This window comes from Toxorhynchites rutilus, chromosome 2, assembly GCF_029784135.1.
Source record: "Toxorhynchites rutilus septentrionalis strain SRP chromosome 2, ASM2978413v1, whole genome shotgun sequence".
Taxonomy (NCBI): Eukaryota; Metazoa; Arthropoda; class Insecta; order Diptera; family Culicidae; genus Toxorhynchites; species Toxorhynchites rutilus.
In genome coordinates this window covers 131,063,643-131,080,616 of record NC_073745.1, presented here as the reverse complement: position 1 = coordinate 131,080,616, position 16,974 = coordinate 131,063,643, and positions in this window count along the sequence as shown.

Genomic DNA, 16,974 nt, shown 5'->3' with positions numbered 1-16,974 from the left:
TGAAAGAGAAGCCTTCCCAACTCCACGGCGCTGTTCAAAGTTGTGCAACCATTTTTCTTCATTTCATTGTTGTCGAAAACCACTTTGAAAGTGGTTCGTTTCCCCCCTCATCGAAGTGTGGAATGTTTGTAGAAAAGCTGTCATTTATCCTAAATTGTGCACAAAATTAGTTGCTCCTTTATTTCCACATTCTTCTCGATTTGGAAACTGGAGAAAGGTCAAAATAAATAATATGAAAGCGGTGAGAAATTATTTCTTGTTCATATTCTGATGAAAAGCGGTCTAGACAAAGGAGTTTGAGCACTCCCCTTCCACCCACAAACAATTTCAATCACTTATCTGATCAATTTATTCCTCTTACCGAGGCATGATTTCGTAGACAAAATACCATCCAATTTGCTGATTATTTTCTAAGTATAATACTTCACAGTGATCGAGAACGTATGCATACACATTTGTGGCAGCTAACCAAATCTAAAAATACGATAATCGAATCTACACTTATTTCATACTAAAGGGCCTGGCTGGGTAAGAGAGTAAAAAGTACCCCCAAACCAAATCACCAGCCCTATGGAAATTACTGTATAGGGTACCAAATAAAAAGTTATGAGTATTTTATTGAACCCCTATGTGGTTCACCATAGGATCTATGGTAAAAAACGTACTTTTCATTTGTTTGCACGCCATTCTCAATACCTTCGAAATAAAAATTTGAAAAAAAATCCTGAAAGTGCATCTTACTATGGAGCGATTCCAAACAAAATCGTCAAATGATAAAACATGAGTAATTTTGATTCGAATGAAAGTTTGTATTCCGTTTGGGTTGAAGGAAATATGAGTTTTCCACAGCAATTGAGAAATTTTTGGCTCAAGTGTAACTTTTGAAAAGGGAGTATCGATTTTAGTAAGATATTTTTTTATTTACAAAAAAAACTTTAATTTGCAATATTTAATACTTTTATTTTTATTCATATAAAATAGAAGTCATGTAGAAAATCAGTCCATGATGGTAAAGGGTGTGTCACATCAAATTGCATCACGGAAAAAACGCTGTAGAAATTTAATTTTTAGGAATTATATCTTCAGCTTTCGCTTATAATCAGATAAGAGTATACAGATCACGTTGGCCATGCTACACTGTCAATTTTTCGTAAATTTGGTCGTGAATTAATCCTGTGCACTCATTTCGAGAACCCGGAGTTGTCACATCGGGACATCGGTAAGATGCTGGGAATCGTCCAATCCACGGTCAGCAGAGTACTAAAACGATACTTCGAGAACCTAACCATCGACCGGAAGGTGAAGAACGGCAAAAATGGATGCTCCGTCAGTGAAAAAGGTCACAAGCGCGTAGTTAAGCAGTTTAGACGTGATCCGAGAAGTTCGGTCCGGGATGTCGCCAATAAGCTGAATTTGTCAAGTTCATTCGTCCAGCGGACCAAGCAACGAGAGGGCCTGCGTACATACAAGGTTCAGAAGGCTCCTAACCGCGACGAAAGGCAAAACATGGTGGGGAAGACGCGAGCCCGGAAGCTGTACACCGAAATGCTGACGAAGCCGCATTGCCTGGTAATGGACGACGAAACCTACGTCAAAGCGGACTTTCGTCAGCTGCCGGGCCTGTTGTTCTTCTCCGCAGAGGACAAATTCAGCGTTCCGGAGGAGATTCGCAAGCAAAAACTATCCAAGTTTACCAAAAAGTACATGGTATGGCAAGCGATCTGCTCTTGCGATCTGCCTTCGTGATGACCGGCACGGTAAACGGGCAGGTTTACCTTAAGGAGTGCCTACAGAAGCGCTTACTACCACTATTGAAGCAGCACGAGGGCCCCACCATCTTCTGGCCGGATCTCGCTTCGTGCCACTATTCAAAGGACGTGTTGGAGTGGTACGAAGCCAACGGGGTCACCTTCGTGCCAAAGGAAATGAACCCGCCTAACGCGCCGGAGCTTCGCCCAATAGAGAAATATTGGGCGATTATGAAGCAGGCCCTCCGGAAGAACCCAAAAGTTGTTAAGTTCAAAAAAAACTACAACCTGACGTTGTACAGAACCTTATGGACGGGGTAAAGAGGAAGGTGCGAGCATACGGGCTTGGGCTCGAAGTATGAATAAAAAGAAAATGCCAAAAGTTGTTTAATAGTTTTTATTTTACTGTCTAAAATTTTCAAAAGGATCGGTCTACTGGGCGAATTTCTACAGCGTTTTTTCCGTGATGCAATTTGATGTGACACACCCTTTAAAACTATTTTTGACGAACTTTGTGGAACATCGAATTTTTATGAATTTTCGAAACATCGCATTTTCGTATGTTGACAATCAATTTTAGCAGCAAATTATTAATCCTGATGTGGTTTAAAATAAAAAAGCTCTTTACCAATCTCCTTATAAATGCAGCCATTGTCGAGATATTTCAAAAAATATTTCTAAATTATTGTTTTTTTCTTGATAAATAGGCTCTTTTAATATGTTTGTCGTATTATACCGTCATGTTCATGAGCTTCCATGAATTTACTTATAATTAATAATTAGCTTATAATTAGCCCCAAACCTTATCACAAGCGCAATGGAAAACATGGTATAGGGTACCAAATTAGAAAATAAGGTAATTTTGCTGAATTCCTATAGGATTCACTATAAGAGCTATGATTATACACGATTTTTTTTTCTTATTTTCACTCCATACTCATTAGTTTGGAAATGAGAACATGGAAAAATACTCAAAGTGCTTCTTACTATGATGTACCACGACAAATAATATTACCATTGAAAATTCAAATTTTTGTGCCATTTCTCAATTTTTCAATTTCTCTTTTTTATGCGAAATTGGATTATTCTACAAATAGATACAATACAATAGATGTAATCATCGATTTCATGAAAATAAAAGTAGAAGGGTCTGAGCCTGGGGGCACGGACGGAAGTTCGACGCAGGACTCCAATTTGCAGCCCTGGAAAGAGCCGTTTGTTATATGTACTCATAACCGTCAAACGGTTTGTAACGAACAAAAAAGTAAACGTCTAACTGAGTGGAAATGTGAAAATGATTAATGAATATCAGTGTGACACATAACAGGGTGGAATGATGAAGATATATGTGGATCGGTATACAAAAAAAATTGTATCGTCATTGATTACATTGAATATGAAGTTTATGGGGAAGAACAAAAAAACTAGTTGAAAATACTTACGATTTCGAGATATTTTGAGGTAAAATACACGTGAAATCATGAAGTTGCTTTATTTTTAATGGATGTCTATGGTATTGTGATTTCTTTCCATTGTCATATTCTTTTTTTTTTGTCCCTTTTATTTATTTTAGGCTCATTGGCATTTTAGCTGTAACAGAGCCGAATTTTAATCGTGTACATGTCACATATTTATCATATCTATAATTAGCACATTACACAGTTGCCATTTTTCGGCGTTAGAGTATTCCCTTCTATACACTTCCATATAGTACACATTTACACAGTAGCAGCCATTTAGGCGTAAGAGTTTTCTATCTGTTCTTCCATTATCCAGTTAGACCGGACAGCGGAGACAGTTGATTGATCATTGTTGAGTTATTTATAGAACAGCAGCCCGATGTGTCTTGCAGAGCAGAGCAGTTGTATGGATGAATCGATCATATTTCGACCGTGGATCGATATCTCCATCGCTGATGATTGTTGCGTGGACGTAGTTATTCTGTAACAACACAAAGATGGTCAATGAGGGCCCTGAGTTTCGAACTCACGATCGATCGCTTACTAAGCGAACGCGCAACCAATGTGGCTACGGAGGCACCCCTCATATTCTTATTATTAGTCTTATTGACGGATTTCACGCCAACTCAACTGGTCATTTGCAGCACCATTTCAGATTGCAGTGAAACGTTTTGGGTGTAAAGATATTGGTCATTTAAGCAACTTTGCATACTTCAAATATTCCAAAAATAATTAGACAACTTTTTAAAAAGGGCCAAAGCTTTTTTTTAATTTTTTTTTCAAAAAATTATATCTTAAAAACTATAAGACTTACAATATTTTGGTCAAAGAAGAAATTATAGGAAATCGTTCAAATTTTCATAAAAAAATATTTAAAAATTTATAGTTTTAAATTTACACTAAAAAATTTTTTTTCAAAAAACTAAAATTCAATTTTCTCAAAAATGTATTTTTTTTTAATTCTCAAAAAAATATGTGAATAGCCCGTACAATTATCAACAAGTCGTCCATACATCCGAAGATGGGCACTTTTACAGAAAAAAAGTTTTCCTCACAACAACTTTTCCATGTTTTTTTTTGAAAAATAAAACAACGAATCCTAATTTTGTTTGAACTCACGATATCGATGTAGTGTGTTCGACAAAGTTTTAAATAATATTAAAATATGAACTTTTGTCGAAGACTTTAACTTTCTATCATTAATAATTTCTTCAATATATGGCATTTTTCTTTGAGAACTCCAGAAAAATTATAATTTTTTTCAAAAATTTTTGATAGCACCGCATATTTTTTTATAATTGGGGATGACCGTGCATGCACACTTCATCCAAATAGCTGCTGACGACGATAATATTTCATGTGCTAGTATTGTGCACTATTCAACCTAGTGAAGATAGCTAGATACTGGTTCCTCACAGCTCTGTCGAGATGAATAAGTTCAATACGCTCTATTGTCGTGCTGGTATTTCGAATTCCAAGTGTAATAGAAACAAGCTACGTTTCTTAACGCCGGAATTGATTAAAAAAATATATTCTATGGGATATAATCACCATCTGGATGAAAATATTCGGATTTGTGAATCATGTCGTGCCGTTGTGGTTCACAATAGATGTCCACCGAGAGAATCACAGCAGTTGGAAATGAACTAAATAATATTCTCATTCGTCGACCCTACGCAGCCTTCAACAAGTGGAAAACTAGTGGTTCAAGATATAGAAGGTAAAAACAATATCTAGTTGATAAGTGTGATGCAAGCACATTTCATTTTTGTTTATGAATTGGGGATGTTCGCATAGGTAGCAAATTCAAAGATTCAAACGTCAATGATAAGATATATGTACGGTTATTTTTTGTTAATTATTTGTATTCATTCTTTTTTATCTTATTTTTCTTTCAATAAATTTGAATAATGTACAGTACCGTCAACTGCATCATTGGCATCAGTTTCTTCCGTGGATGACTTGTGACAGGTGACGTATAAAGTGACGTGTGACGTGTAAAGTATTGTGTGCATTTAACAGCATCGTTCAAATGTTGAAAATTTCACAAAAGTCTCCGACAAAAGTTCATATTTTAAAATTATCTAAAACTTTGTCGAACAAACTATATCGATATCTTGACTTCAAACAAAATTAGGATTCGTTGTGTATTTTTTTGACGTAGAACTACGTCTTTCATTAAGGGTGCCAAATCAGAAAACAGGTCACGTTTTTATGAAATAAAGTTAACGTTAATAAATATTTTTGCCGCGAACGGATTTTGGCGATTTACATACTAAACGAATCGGAAATTCCCTTAGATTTGTTCAATTTGCTATATATTAGAATCTCTTGGTTTTTTTTTTATTTAAATCGTTTATTTTTACAGGCTCAGTTACATAGGTTTAAAGGAGCCGAACTTGAATCTCTTGGTTTGTAAATGGTTAAAATTCATGGAAACTTTAAGCGTTCCCATTTTCCCATACATTTGTTCTGTTCATTTGTGTGGTTTCCCGAACAGAGCTGTCAATAACGGGCAACTTATCGACGATCAACGAAGGGGAAATCGTAGGATTCAAAGTCTCCGTGAACAAAGAAAAAGAAAAGTAGAAGAAGGAAGGGGAATACTTGCCTAGAGTATAAACAGTGGATCTCGCTGAGGCAAACTTTCATACCATGGCTCTCCGCCCCACGATTATCATACGCAGCTGTTACGTCTGGCACATCCTCCGACAGCTCTGTGTTTACTACGCAGGAGTTACTAATGCTCGTCACAGAGGTTATAACTATAATGCGCACCTGCAAAACAAAAACAAAACAGCTACAAGCAGCAAATTCTTTGATCAACAAATATGTTCCGTGAAGCTGTCAGTATTGTAAACTGGAACGCTTGCTCGCTGAGGAGTAAGAACATCGAGCTACTTGACTTTCTCAACAATAGGGAGATTGATGTTGCAGTCATTAAAGAGACACATCTCAAACCGGAAATTAGCATCCATCTTCCGGATTTTCGGCTCGTGAGACTTGATAGAACCAGTGCAGATAGAGGAGGTGTGGCTGTTGCTGTGAGACGTAATATCGACTGTCGCCTGCAGCCGAGCATCCATCTGAAAATTATAGAAACCATCGGTATAGAGATTCGCACATCGCTTGGGTCAATCACCATCGTCGCGGCGTACTGCCCTAAGCAAGTGAACATGAGGGATGGTACAGCCACTCTGCTATGAAACGACTAACTAACTAACTCGGCGGCGGGCAAACTATATTATCGCAGGTGATCTGAATGCTCGGCATGAGATGTGGGGCAACTTAAGACGAAACCGGAACGGAATCATTCTTGCGGAAGATTTGGAAACCGGATACTACAATATCATGGCACCAGATAGCCCAACCAGGATTTCTAAATCTGGAGTTCATTCCATTCTGGATGTCTTTCTGACGAATATGCCCATTGAAAAAGCATTTGACAATGTGTGGCACGATGGTCTGGTGTACAAGCTACATCAACACAATTTTCCAATGTACCTAATAAAAATCGTTCGAAGCTACCTTTCCAACAGAGTATTCCAGGTGTATCTGCATAACACTTTTTCTCAAACCTTCGATATCCCCGCAGGAGTGCCTCAAGGAAGCATCCTTGGGCCTATTCTGTACAATATATATATACATCGGACATCCCACCTCTTCCAGGTGGTGGTGTCTTGTCTCAATTCGCGGATGATACTGCTATCATGTACGAAGGTCGTGTTTTACATGCACTCATCCGTAAGCTGCAAAGAGGCCTGGATGCTTTAGCTGATTACTTCACGAGTTGGAAAAATTGTTGTTAATGTGGCGAAGACCCAGGCTATATTGTATCCACATTCAAAATCGCCAAAACTTGTCCCGGCTGATGATTGTAGAATTCGGCTTGGCGACTCCATCATTCAGTGGTCTGAAGATGTAGTTTACCTAGGACTTACATTGGACAGGCAACTGATCTTCAGGTCTCATGTTAATAAAATAATGAATAACTGCAACATACTCATCCGGTCTCTGTATCCTCTTATATGCAGAAATTCAAAACTAAACTTGAAGAATCAGTTGGCTGTCTACAAACAGGTAATCTACCCAATGATTGAATACGCGGTCCCCGTTTGGAAGAGCTGCGCTGCAACACACAGATTGAGGCTCCAGCGCGTTCAAAATTAGATCTTAAAAATGATTTTGGATCTGCCACCCTGGACGAACAAGTGAGGTGCATGAGAGGGCCTCCCTGGATACCCTAGAGGTAAAATTTACACGCTATATCCAGAAATATCGAGAGAGGTGCTCAACCTCTGAACATGTAATAATACAAAATTTGTAAATACAAATTTGTAAATAGTAGGTTAAGTTAGGTTAAGTAGGTAGCTCTTTTATTAATAATTAATACTTTGAAACACTAAATGTCTGAACATTTGACAAACAAATTTATTTTATAACTTTATTTTCAAATTCACTACTTAGTAGTATATAATCTAAATGAAGATGAAAACCACAAGGTCTCACTTAGTTTGTAAAAACATTGTATATGTATCAAAACGAATGTAAATAAAACTGCATTTAAGAAGAAGAAGAAGAAGGCAAACGTTCATTCGGCATCGGACTGTTGAGCAATCCAGTTCACTTTGCTTTCGCTGCGCTTCGATCTAAGATTGGACCCCACCAGTGGTAATCCAACTTGGATATCGTCGTTTGGTTTTTCTGTTCGTTTTTCGCGTTATTCGTATCGTGTGTTTTTCTTTCCGCGTCATAAATTGGACGCTTCGCGTAGTGTGTGATGAACAAGAAGAAGAGGAAGGCGGGATCAAGCCCTGCAAAAAACGAACGCATTGCCAGAGGCAATAAAATTTCGAGGCAAGCGTCATCTAATGCTGCACGCGATGTTGGTGCAGTGAAAAGCGCTCGCATTGAACCGAGCCTTTGCGAGTGTGACACCGCATCGAACAACAGCGACGTAGGCGATTTCGGCGCGTCGGTCGAAAATGTCAACTCCGTTACTCAGGCAGCAACCTAAATCAAGCTCCCCCCGCTGGTGGTGAAGGCGGTCGCTCTTGACAAACTCATCAGCGAATTCGCATCGATGGGTGTTACAGCAGAGTATAAGCTGTGTAACATAGTTCAGTCTTTTTCCAAGCAGTCAACATTGTTTGTTTTCCGTCATCATAAGGGCTTCGTTGGTGTCTTTGAGAATGCATCAATGCATTAAACTGACGTTATGGCGAAGCAGGCGTTAAGGTTGTGCGTCAAAAAAATATTTGGGGAATACCAAGCATCTTGAATGTCTCACTGAAATGTTATAAGTTATTTGGGTTCGCGGACTGTTTTCGAGGTTGTTATTAACAAAAAGATTTTATTTCGCTTGTTTAGTCACCAAGAAAGTAAATGTCGTTCTGGAATTTTGTATGTGATAAGGTTTCGCTTGCCAGTAGCAAAACTTCCTCCACTAAGGGTGACAGAAGCGCTTCTCTCGAGCATGAGAAAGTAATACAACTTTTTTCGTGGCCAGTAATATTAACAGAAGCGTTTCTTTAGATAATAGCGCAAAATGATGAGAAGTGTTTTATATTCCTAGTAGTTTCAAGCCACCAATGTATGGCTCTGTATGCATGCTATGGCAAACGCTTGTTTGACGCTTGTTTGGCGCTTGGTTTACGTTGTACGAACGATGCCTAGAGGTGCGATTCCTTTGAGGCAATACTAAATAACATGTAGCATGATATTTGATACTTGCAAGTGTTGTCATTGTTGTTGTTTCCATGCGGTGCCAAAGACACGTTGATGTAGTTATAAGATGTGGAATAATGGTGCAGGTGCAACATGTATATAATCAAATGTAGCCGAGTCCATGTCAATTTCGAAAAAGGCCACCAGAATAGCGTTCGAGGTGAATTTTCAATACATTGACATGAAATAAATTGCGACATACGATCAGCTAGTGTACTGTTTTGCGAGGGCAAGAATGAATCATCAATCAATTATCTTCAACTGATTTTACAATGAAAAAACCATTTCAGAGATTATTCTACTAAGCAGTTGTTTCTAAAATTTCACAGCATTATAGAATAATATCCGAAGGTATAAATAAGCGACTTATATAAAATAACAACGTAGTTCTACGTCAACAATGCGGTCGTATCTTGGACACAACCTCCTATAATGTTTAAACATGAAAAAGTTGTTGTTAGAAAAACTTTTTTCCTGTAAAAGTGCCTATCTTTGGATATATGGACGACTTGTTGATAATTGTACGGGCTATTCTCACAATTTTTTTGAGAATTCTAATAAAATACGTTTTTGAGAAAATTATATTTTAGTTTTTGGAAAAAAAATTTTTAGTGTAAATTAAAAACAATAAATTTTAAAATATTTTTTTATGAAAATTTGAACGATTTCCTTTCTTCTTTGACTAAAATATTGTAAGTCTTATATTTTTTAAGATATAAATTTTTGAAAAAAAAATAAAAAAAAACTTTGGCCCTTTTTAAAAAGTAGTCTAATTATTTTTGGAATATTTCAAGTATGCAAAGTTGCTTAAATGACCAATATCTTCACACCCAAAACGTTTCACTGCAATCTGATATGGTGCTGTCAACTCCTATACGAGTTGGCGTGAAATCCGTCTATTCTAAAGCATCGTGAGCAGTAGCTTTTTCAGTGAAAAAAATCTCGTTTGCAGACTATCACAATCAAGTCGTATTTGTTCTACTGCTCAATCTATCATAGAAGGAATTGGTTCATTGAGAATTATGAATATGAGTCATAAAGATTATTAATATTTCATTTCATTCCATTTATGTGATGCGATGTAATGATGATCACAATAAGTCCTCGCATGATAATCGCTGCCATCCTCCTAGCATTGATATCATTTTTCGCTGTTCAATTGCCCATGTTGCCGCGGCCCGAAAGACACTCGCTTAAGAAGTTCGTCACCCCATCATATACAGAAGTCATACGAAGTTGGAAGAAAGAATGCAATGCAAGAATGCATCCCTACAGCAATTCCATGCCAAACCGATATAGTGGTTCTCAGATTCCCATGAAAAGTGGTAGTTTTGTTATTTATTGCAAAATATTAGATCCGCATTTTTAATTTTTTTTTCGTTAGAGTGACCGTTTCCATTTTAGGGTGGTCCGAAAAATCATTTCTTTCAACTTTTGACGTAGATCGAGTTAGCTGGCAAAGCTGCTCGCGACGATAAGAAAACCCGCATTCGGAACAGACCACATTCGGTTCGGTGGACATCTAGACAACAGGCAGTTGCAGCGAGTGGCGAGTGGCAAACGCAATCGCAAAACGGCATCAGGTAGCAGAAGAAAAAAGTTTGTTCTTTATACAAACTGCTTTGGTGGCAAATCCAGAACAAGGCGGCATCGAGGGCGTTCGAAATGGTTTTTTTTCAAAACCGCGAGTACTAAGTTTTCTAAATTGGAACCATTCCATAAAACAAGGCGCTTTTCAGGACCATTAAACCTTCCAACAAAGAGTTTAGGAAATACAGTTCAATGCTTTCTAAAACAATATCCAAAATAATAATAAAACACAAATTGATTTGTTCATAATTTGTTTGCCAGGATATGATGAGTATGTGAATTTGGCAGTTGTTCTGAGCTTATTGATTTTCACCAATTCTTAAATTGCTTCTAGATTGAAAGTACAGTAATTTACACTTATCTCGACATTTAGTTGGACATTTTTGTAACCATAGAGTTCGGGGTTCGAATTATGACCCCACATTGAAAGTCGACACTGTACCACTGTCATCGCAAATGTTCAATTACAGGTTAAAATTACCTCCAATCCGATACTGAGTGGTGATAATGCGACGTGCCATTGAATGTAATTTACTGTAAAATATGTCACATGCTGGATGGGAAGAAATCTTCCAACTGTGAAAGCTGTGGCGAGTGGTAAATGCAATCGCTAAACAGAAAGGTTTAGCCGAACAAGATGGGGATATCGAGTGATAACAAAACAATAAACTCTTTAGATTGAAGATAATTTTGTGATCCTGAAAAGGACCCTTTTTAGCCTGCATGTGAATCCAACGAGCGAACAAATCGTAATGAATGTATTTTTTTGCCATCGCTCCCTTTTAACGCTCATTCATTCGTCTCGTTGAACTCGCCCCTCTGGCTGAGTCTGCCGATTTGTCTCTATCCTGTGAGTGTGTACCGCTAGAGTATAAAACACGCGGTCCCCAAAAAAATATCTTATTTTCTTTCAAACCGTAAACCCGTGTGGTTGTACGGCATCGGCATCGTGGACGTAATAAAGGAGGACAAGTTAAGGGAAAGGCACCCAAGCCTCTTAAAAACAAAGAAAGAAGAAGAAGGGAAAGGCAAAGTCTCACTCGAACCGTGCAGGTCTCCAGTTCCCTGTTGGTCGCATTCACTGATTGCTCCGCAAGGGTAACTAGGCCGAACGGATTGGTGCCGGAGCACCAGTATACCTAACAGCGATTATAGAGTTTCGGTCGTCGGAGTGCTCGAGTTGGCTTGCAAAGCATCTCACGACAATCAGAAAACCCGCATCAAGAACAGAGCAGCTTCGGTTCGGCGCTCATCAAGGCAACAATTAGTTTCAGTGAGTGGCAAAGTGTTTCTCCGGCATGTCGCATTAAATGTAATTTACTGAACAACATGTCACAAGCTGGATGGGAAGAAATTTTCCAACTGTGAAAGCTGTGGCGAGTGGCAAACGCAAAAGCTAAACAGGATGGTTTAACCGAACGAGATGGGAATATCGAGTGATAACAAAAACACAACACCAAAGGTTCTTTTCAGAACCATCAACATATTCATAAAGAGTAACCAGTAAACTAATCCATTTTTCAGGTAGATAGGTAGGTATTCACGTAGGAGAAGAAAATAAAACAATATATTTAAAATATATATTTAACAAAAGCTGTCCCCTTTGTATAGTCCTACGTCACTCCGGTTATGTCCCCGACATTACCCACCCGTCTTTTATTGATTGTAGTTGTTTTTTGTTGTTTTCATGGCTTTGGACTAAAGGGCACTATATTTTTTATATTTTTCCTTGAAAGCTGGGGATTATTTACATAACATATCTCAATATAAGAGATGCTATTTTTTTTTTTCGTTTTTGAGATATGAAGTTTCAAAGTTTCAGCTTTCCAGAAAAAAATTTTAAAAAGATATTTTTTTTAAATTTATAAAATAGAATTTATAAAAAAAAGTCATTTTTGAAAGAAGGTGACAAGTAGACGGATCTAGAATTTCAGAGGAAATAACGCTACCGATTCCTTCAGAGCGTATTTTGTCGACTAACCAAAGTAAAAATGTGCGTATGAGGTAATCCTCGCTTTTGCCATTCAATCTCATACATCTAGCAATGTCTGGCACCGAATACGTGTAATGTGTCAATGGATCACATTAAAGACTTCATTTTTTGTTTGAATATACGTGCTGTAATGTCATGACAATGCATGCGTTTCGACCTGACAATAGCAAAGGCTGTGTCGGTTTTGCTCATGATAGCATCTCGCAAGTGAATGTATTCTTCTTCACGCTGCTTCTGTTGATTCTGTCGAATGAATCGTAGTCGTTCGCTATCTACCTTTGCATGTCGATCATGCATTGTTGACATTGTTCACGACATCGTAGAATGACTTTGTCCTGATCACGTCGAATCATACGATACGTATAAAAATCTACACATTGTTTGTATCGTATCCTTTAACCATATGTTCATTTGGCTCTAATTTTCGTACAGCAAAACAATTTAGTGATGTTCACTGCCTGAAAGTTCCATATTGCCTGTTGGTTCGATCCTCACTGAAGTATGCAGCAGTTGTATGTGCACCATATTACCAAAATGGTATACAACAAGTGGAGGCAATCCAACGCAAGTTTATTCGCTTTGCACTTAGACGACTGCTTTGGAACGATCCTTTCAATCTCCCAAGATATGGGGATCGATGTCAGCTAATCGATCTGGATCTTCTTTTGAGCCGAACAAATGTTTCCAAGGCTTGCTTTGTATCTGACGTTCTACCATCGCACATCAATTGCCCTGCTTAGTTGAACAAGTTTGACTTGACTATTCGTCGTCGAACCCTCCGTTCGTACGATTTTTTGCGGATTACTACATTCCGCACAAATTACGGCCACAATGAAGTAGTATTTGTTATAGTGTTTTTTACATTCATTTGTCTCGTTGTATTATTAAAAAAAATATTCGTGAAGTGCTCCATTAGATAAGATTAGTACATCAGCCATTCCTTGTCAAACCGATATAGTGGTTCTCAGATTTTTGTCAAAGGTGATATTTTTGTTTTTTAACGCAAAACATTGAACCCGTATTTTTTAAATTTTTTTATTAGGGCGCCCATTTCCATTTTAGGGTGTTCCGAAAAATCAATTGCGTCCACTTTTTCCCAAAAGTGACTTTTTTCTAGAATTCATAACTTTCAAACTACCGAACCGATTTAGATGATCGACATATTAAATCTTCTTTGAAAAACATATATCACATTTGTGGGAAGATTGGATTCTAGTCGCATGGGTCTAGTCTAGTCACATAGAAATATTGACCGCAAACTTCACCCTTAAATGCACGATTTTTCCTTTCCTTCTTAAATACAAAGTGTGTATTTGAAAGTGTTGCGCCAAGCTGTCAAATTTTGACAGTTAAAAAAGTGAACTGCCATATCATGAAAGTTTGCGTTCAAAAACTAAGATAGGTATTTTTAGCACCTATTAAAAGTAAAGAATACTGTTTAGAAATTATGTATGGAAGAAAACACTGATGTACATATACATCATCATGCATTTAAGGGTTAAAACATGTTAAATTTGCAAAATAATAATTCAAAAACGAAAAAAAATAGCATCTCTGATATCGAGATATATTATGTAAAAAATCCTCAGCTTTCAAGAAAAAATATAAAAAATATAGCGCCCTCTAGTCCAAAGCCAAGAAAGCAATCCATAACGACTACAATCAATAATTACGAAAATAAAATCCATTTTTCGGCAAGCTCAACATTTTTAAATAGAAGCTAGCTCATTGGCTTCAATTTCATATGTCGCTCGTCTTAATCTGTTCAGTGGTCCAACATTTTTAGAAAAAGTGGAAAATGTTGATTTTGCGGAACACCCTAAAATGGAAATAGTCACCCTAATGAAAATAATGAAAAAATCCGGATCTAATGTTTTGTCAAAAAGAACAAAACTACCCCTTTTCATGGAAATCTATATCGGTTTGGCATGGAATGGCTGATATACTAGAACAAGTTATATGGCTGTTGAATATAAGGATGTATTGTATATTTTTTTCTCATCATTAGGATTTTAATAATCTGTTGATGTTAAAAGATGAGAAGATTTTATGAAGTGTCTGTGGCGGAATCTCGTCTCGAAAAAAATATAAATCTATAAAAGGTAGAAAGTTGACGTCATAGACAAAAGTTCACACTTCAATTGAATCTTAAACCTTATTGAATACATTTTACCGCTATCTTGATCTTAAACAAAATTAAAATTAGTTGTATTTTTTTCAAAGTAAACATAACCGTTCTGAATTCTTACCACCTACGATATTGTGCGACTTGCTCAATACTAATGCTAATGCTAATGCTAATGCTAATTTTTTTCAAAGTAAACATGAAAAAGTTGTTGTAAGAAAAACTTTTTTCCTGTAAAAGTGTCCATTTACCGATGTATTGGTGACTTGTTGGGAATTGTATGAACCATTTATTTTATTTTTTTTAAGTATAAATAAAAGAAGGTTTCAGAAAAAAATGAATTTAAATGTTTAATATATTTGATTTTCAGTGTCATTTTATAAACATTAGGCTGTCAAAAAAGTCCTGCGGTATTTTTTTTGAATTTTCATTTGTTCATAAAATTAGTTACAATCATCTGTTTTAAGTCAAATATGCGCCGTTTTGTTCGATGACTAATACCCCTGTTATAGAAACTTGCTTCCTTATTGGCAAAAAACTCGGATAGCCAATTTTCACAGGCCTCTTTTGTGGCTAACTTCTGACTACCTAGCTCGTTCGCCATGGACAAAAACAGGTGGTAGTCACTTGGTGCAAGGTCTGGACTATACGGCGGATGCAAAAGAACCTCCCATCCGAGCTCCCGGAGCTTCTGGCGCGTCACCAAAGAAGTGTGTGGCCTGGCGTTGTCCTGATGGAAGACAATGCGGCCTCTGTTTATCAAAGATGGCCTCTTCTTCATGAGTGCTACCTTCAAGCGGTTGTTGGCAGTACAGGTCCGAATTGAGCGTTTGGCCATAGGGAAGCAGCTCATAATAGATTATTCCTTGACAATCCCACCAAACACACAGCAGAACCTTCCTGGCCGTTAATGAGGGCTTGGCCATCGTCTGAGCCGCTTCAGCGGGCTTCGACCACGACCGTTTGCGCTTCACGTTGTCGTAAGTGACCCACTTTTCATCGCCAGTCACCATCCGCTTCAGAAACGGGTCGATTTTGTTGCGATTCACATGCGTCGATACGGTCAAAGATGTTTTTTTTGCGTCAACGTGTGTGGCACCCATACATCGAGCTTCTTTGTGAATCCAAGCTTCTTCAAATGGTTAATAACGGTTTGATGACTTATCCCCAGCAGCCGATGCTACGGCTGCTACTATGCCGGTCTTTCTCAGCTAATTCAGCGATTTTGTCGCAATTTTCGACGACAGACCTTCCGGAGCGTGGCGCATCTTCGACGACCTCTACACCAGAACGAAAACGTTGAAACCATCGTTGTGCGGTGGAAATGGAAACTGTATCGGGTCCATAAACTGCACAAATTTTATTGGCAGCTTGAGATGCATTTTTGCCTTTGTCATAGTAGTACTGTAAAATATGTCGGATTTTCTCTTTATTTTGCTCCATATTTGCGACACTAAAGGGTGTGTCACATCAAATTGCATCACGGAAAAAACGCTGTAGAAATTCGCCCAGTAGACCGATCCTTTTGAAAATTTTAGACAGTAAAATAAAAACTATTAAACAACTTTTGGCATTTTTTTTTTATTCATACTTCGAGCCCAAGCCCGTATGCTCGCACCTTCCTCTTTACACCGTCCATAAGGTTCTGTACAACGTCAGGTTGTAGTTTTTTTGAACAGAAATCCATTTTCTCTTGAAGTCCGCCTCCGATTTGACAACTTTTGGGTTCTTCCGGAGGACCTGCTTCATAATCGCCCAATATTTCTCTATTGGGCGAAGCTCCGGCGCGTTGGGCGGGTTCATTTCCTTTGGCACGAAGGTGACCCCGTTGGCTTCGTACCACTCCAACACGTCCTTTGAATAGTGGCACGAAGCGAGATCCGGCCCGAAGATGGTCGGGCCCTCGTGCTGCTTCAATAGTGGTAGTAAGCGCTTCTGTAGGCACTCCTTAAGTTAAACCTGCCCGTTTACCGTGCCGGTCATCACGAAGGGGGCGCTCCGCTTTCCGCAAGAGCAGATCGCTTGCCACACCATGTACTTTTTGGCAAACTTGGATAGTTTCTGCTTGCGAATCTCCTCCGGAACGCTGAATTTGTCCTCTGCGGAGAAGAACAACAGGCCCGGCAGCTGACGAAAGTCCGCTTTGACGTAGGTTTCGTTGTCCATTACCAGGCAATGCGGCTTCGTCAGCATTTCGGTGTACAGCTTCCGGGCTCGCGTCTTCCCCATCATGTTTTGCCTTTCGTCGCGGTTAGGAGCCTTCTGAACCTTGTATGTACGCAGGCCCTCCCGCTGCTTGGTCCGCTGGACGAATGAACTTGACAAATTCAG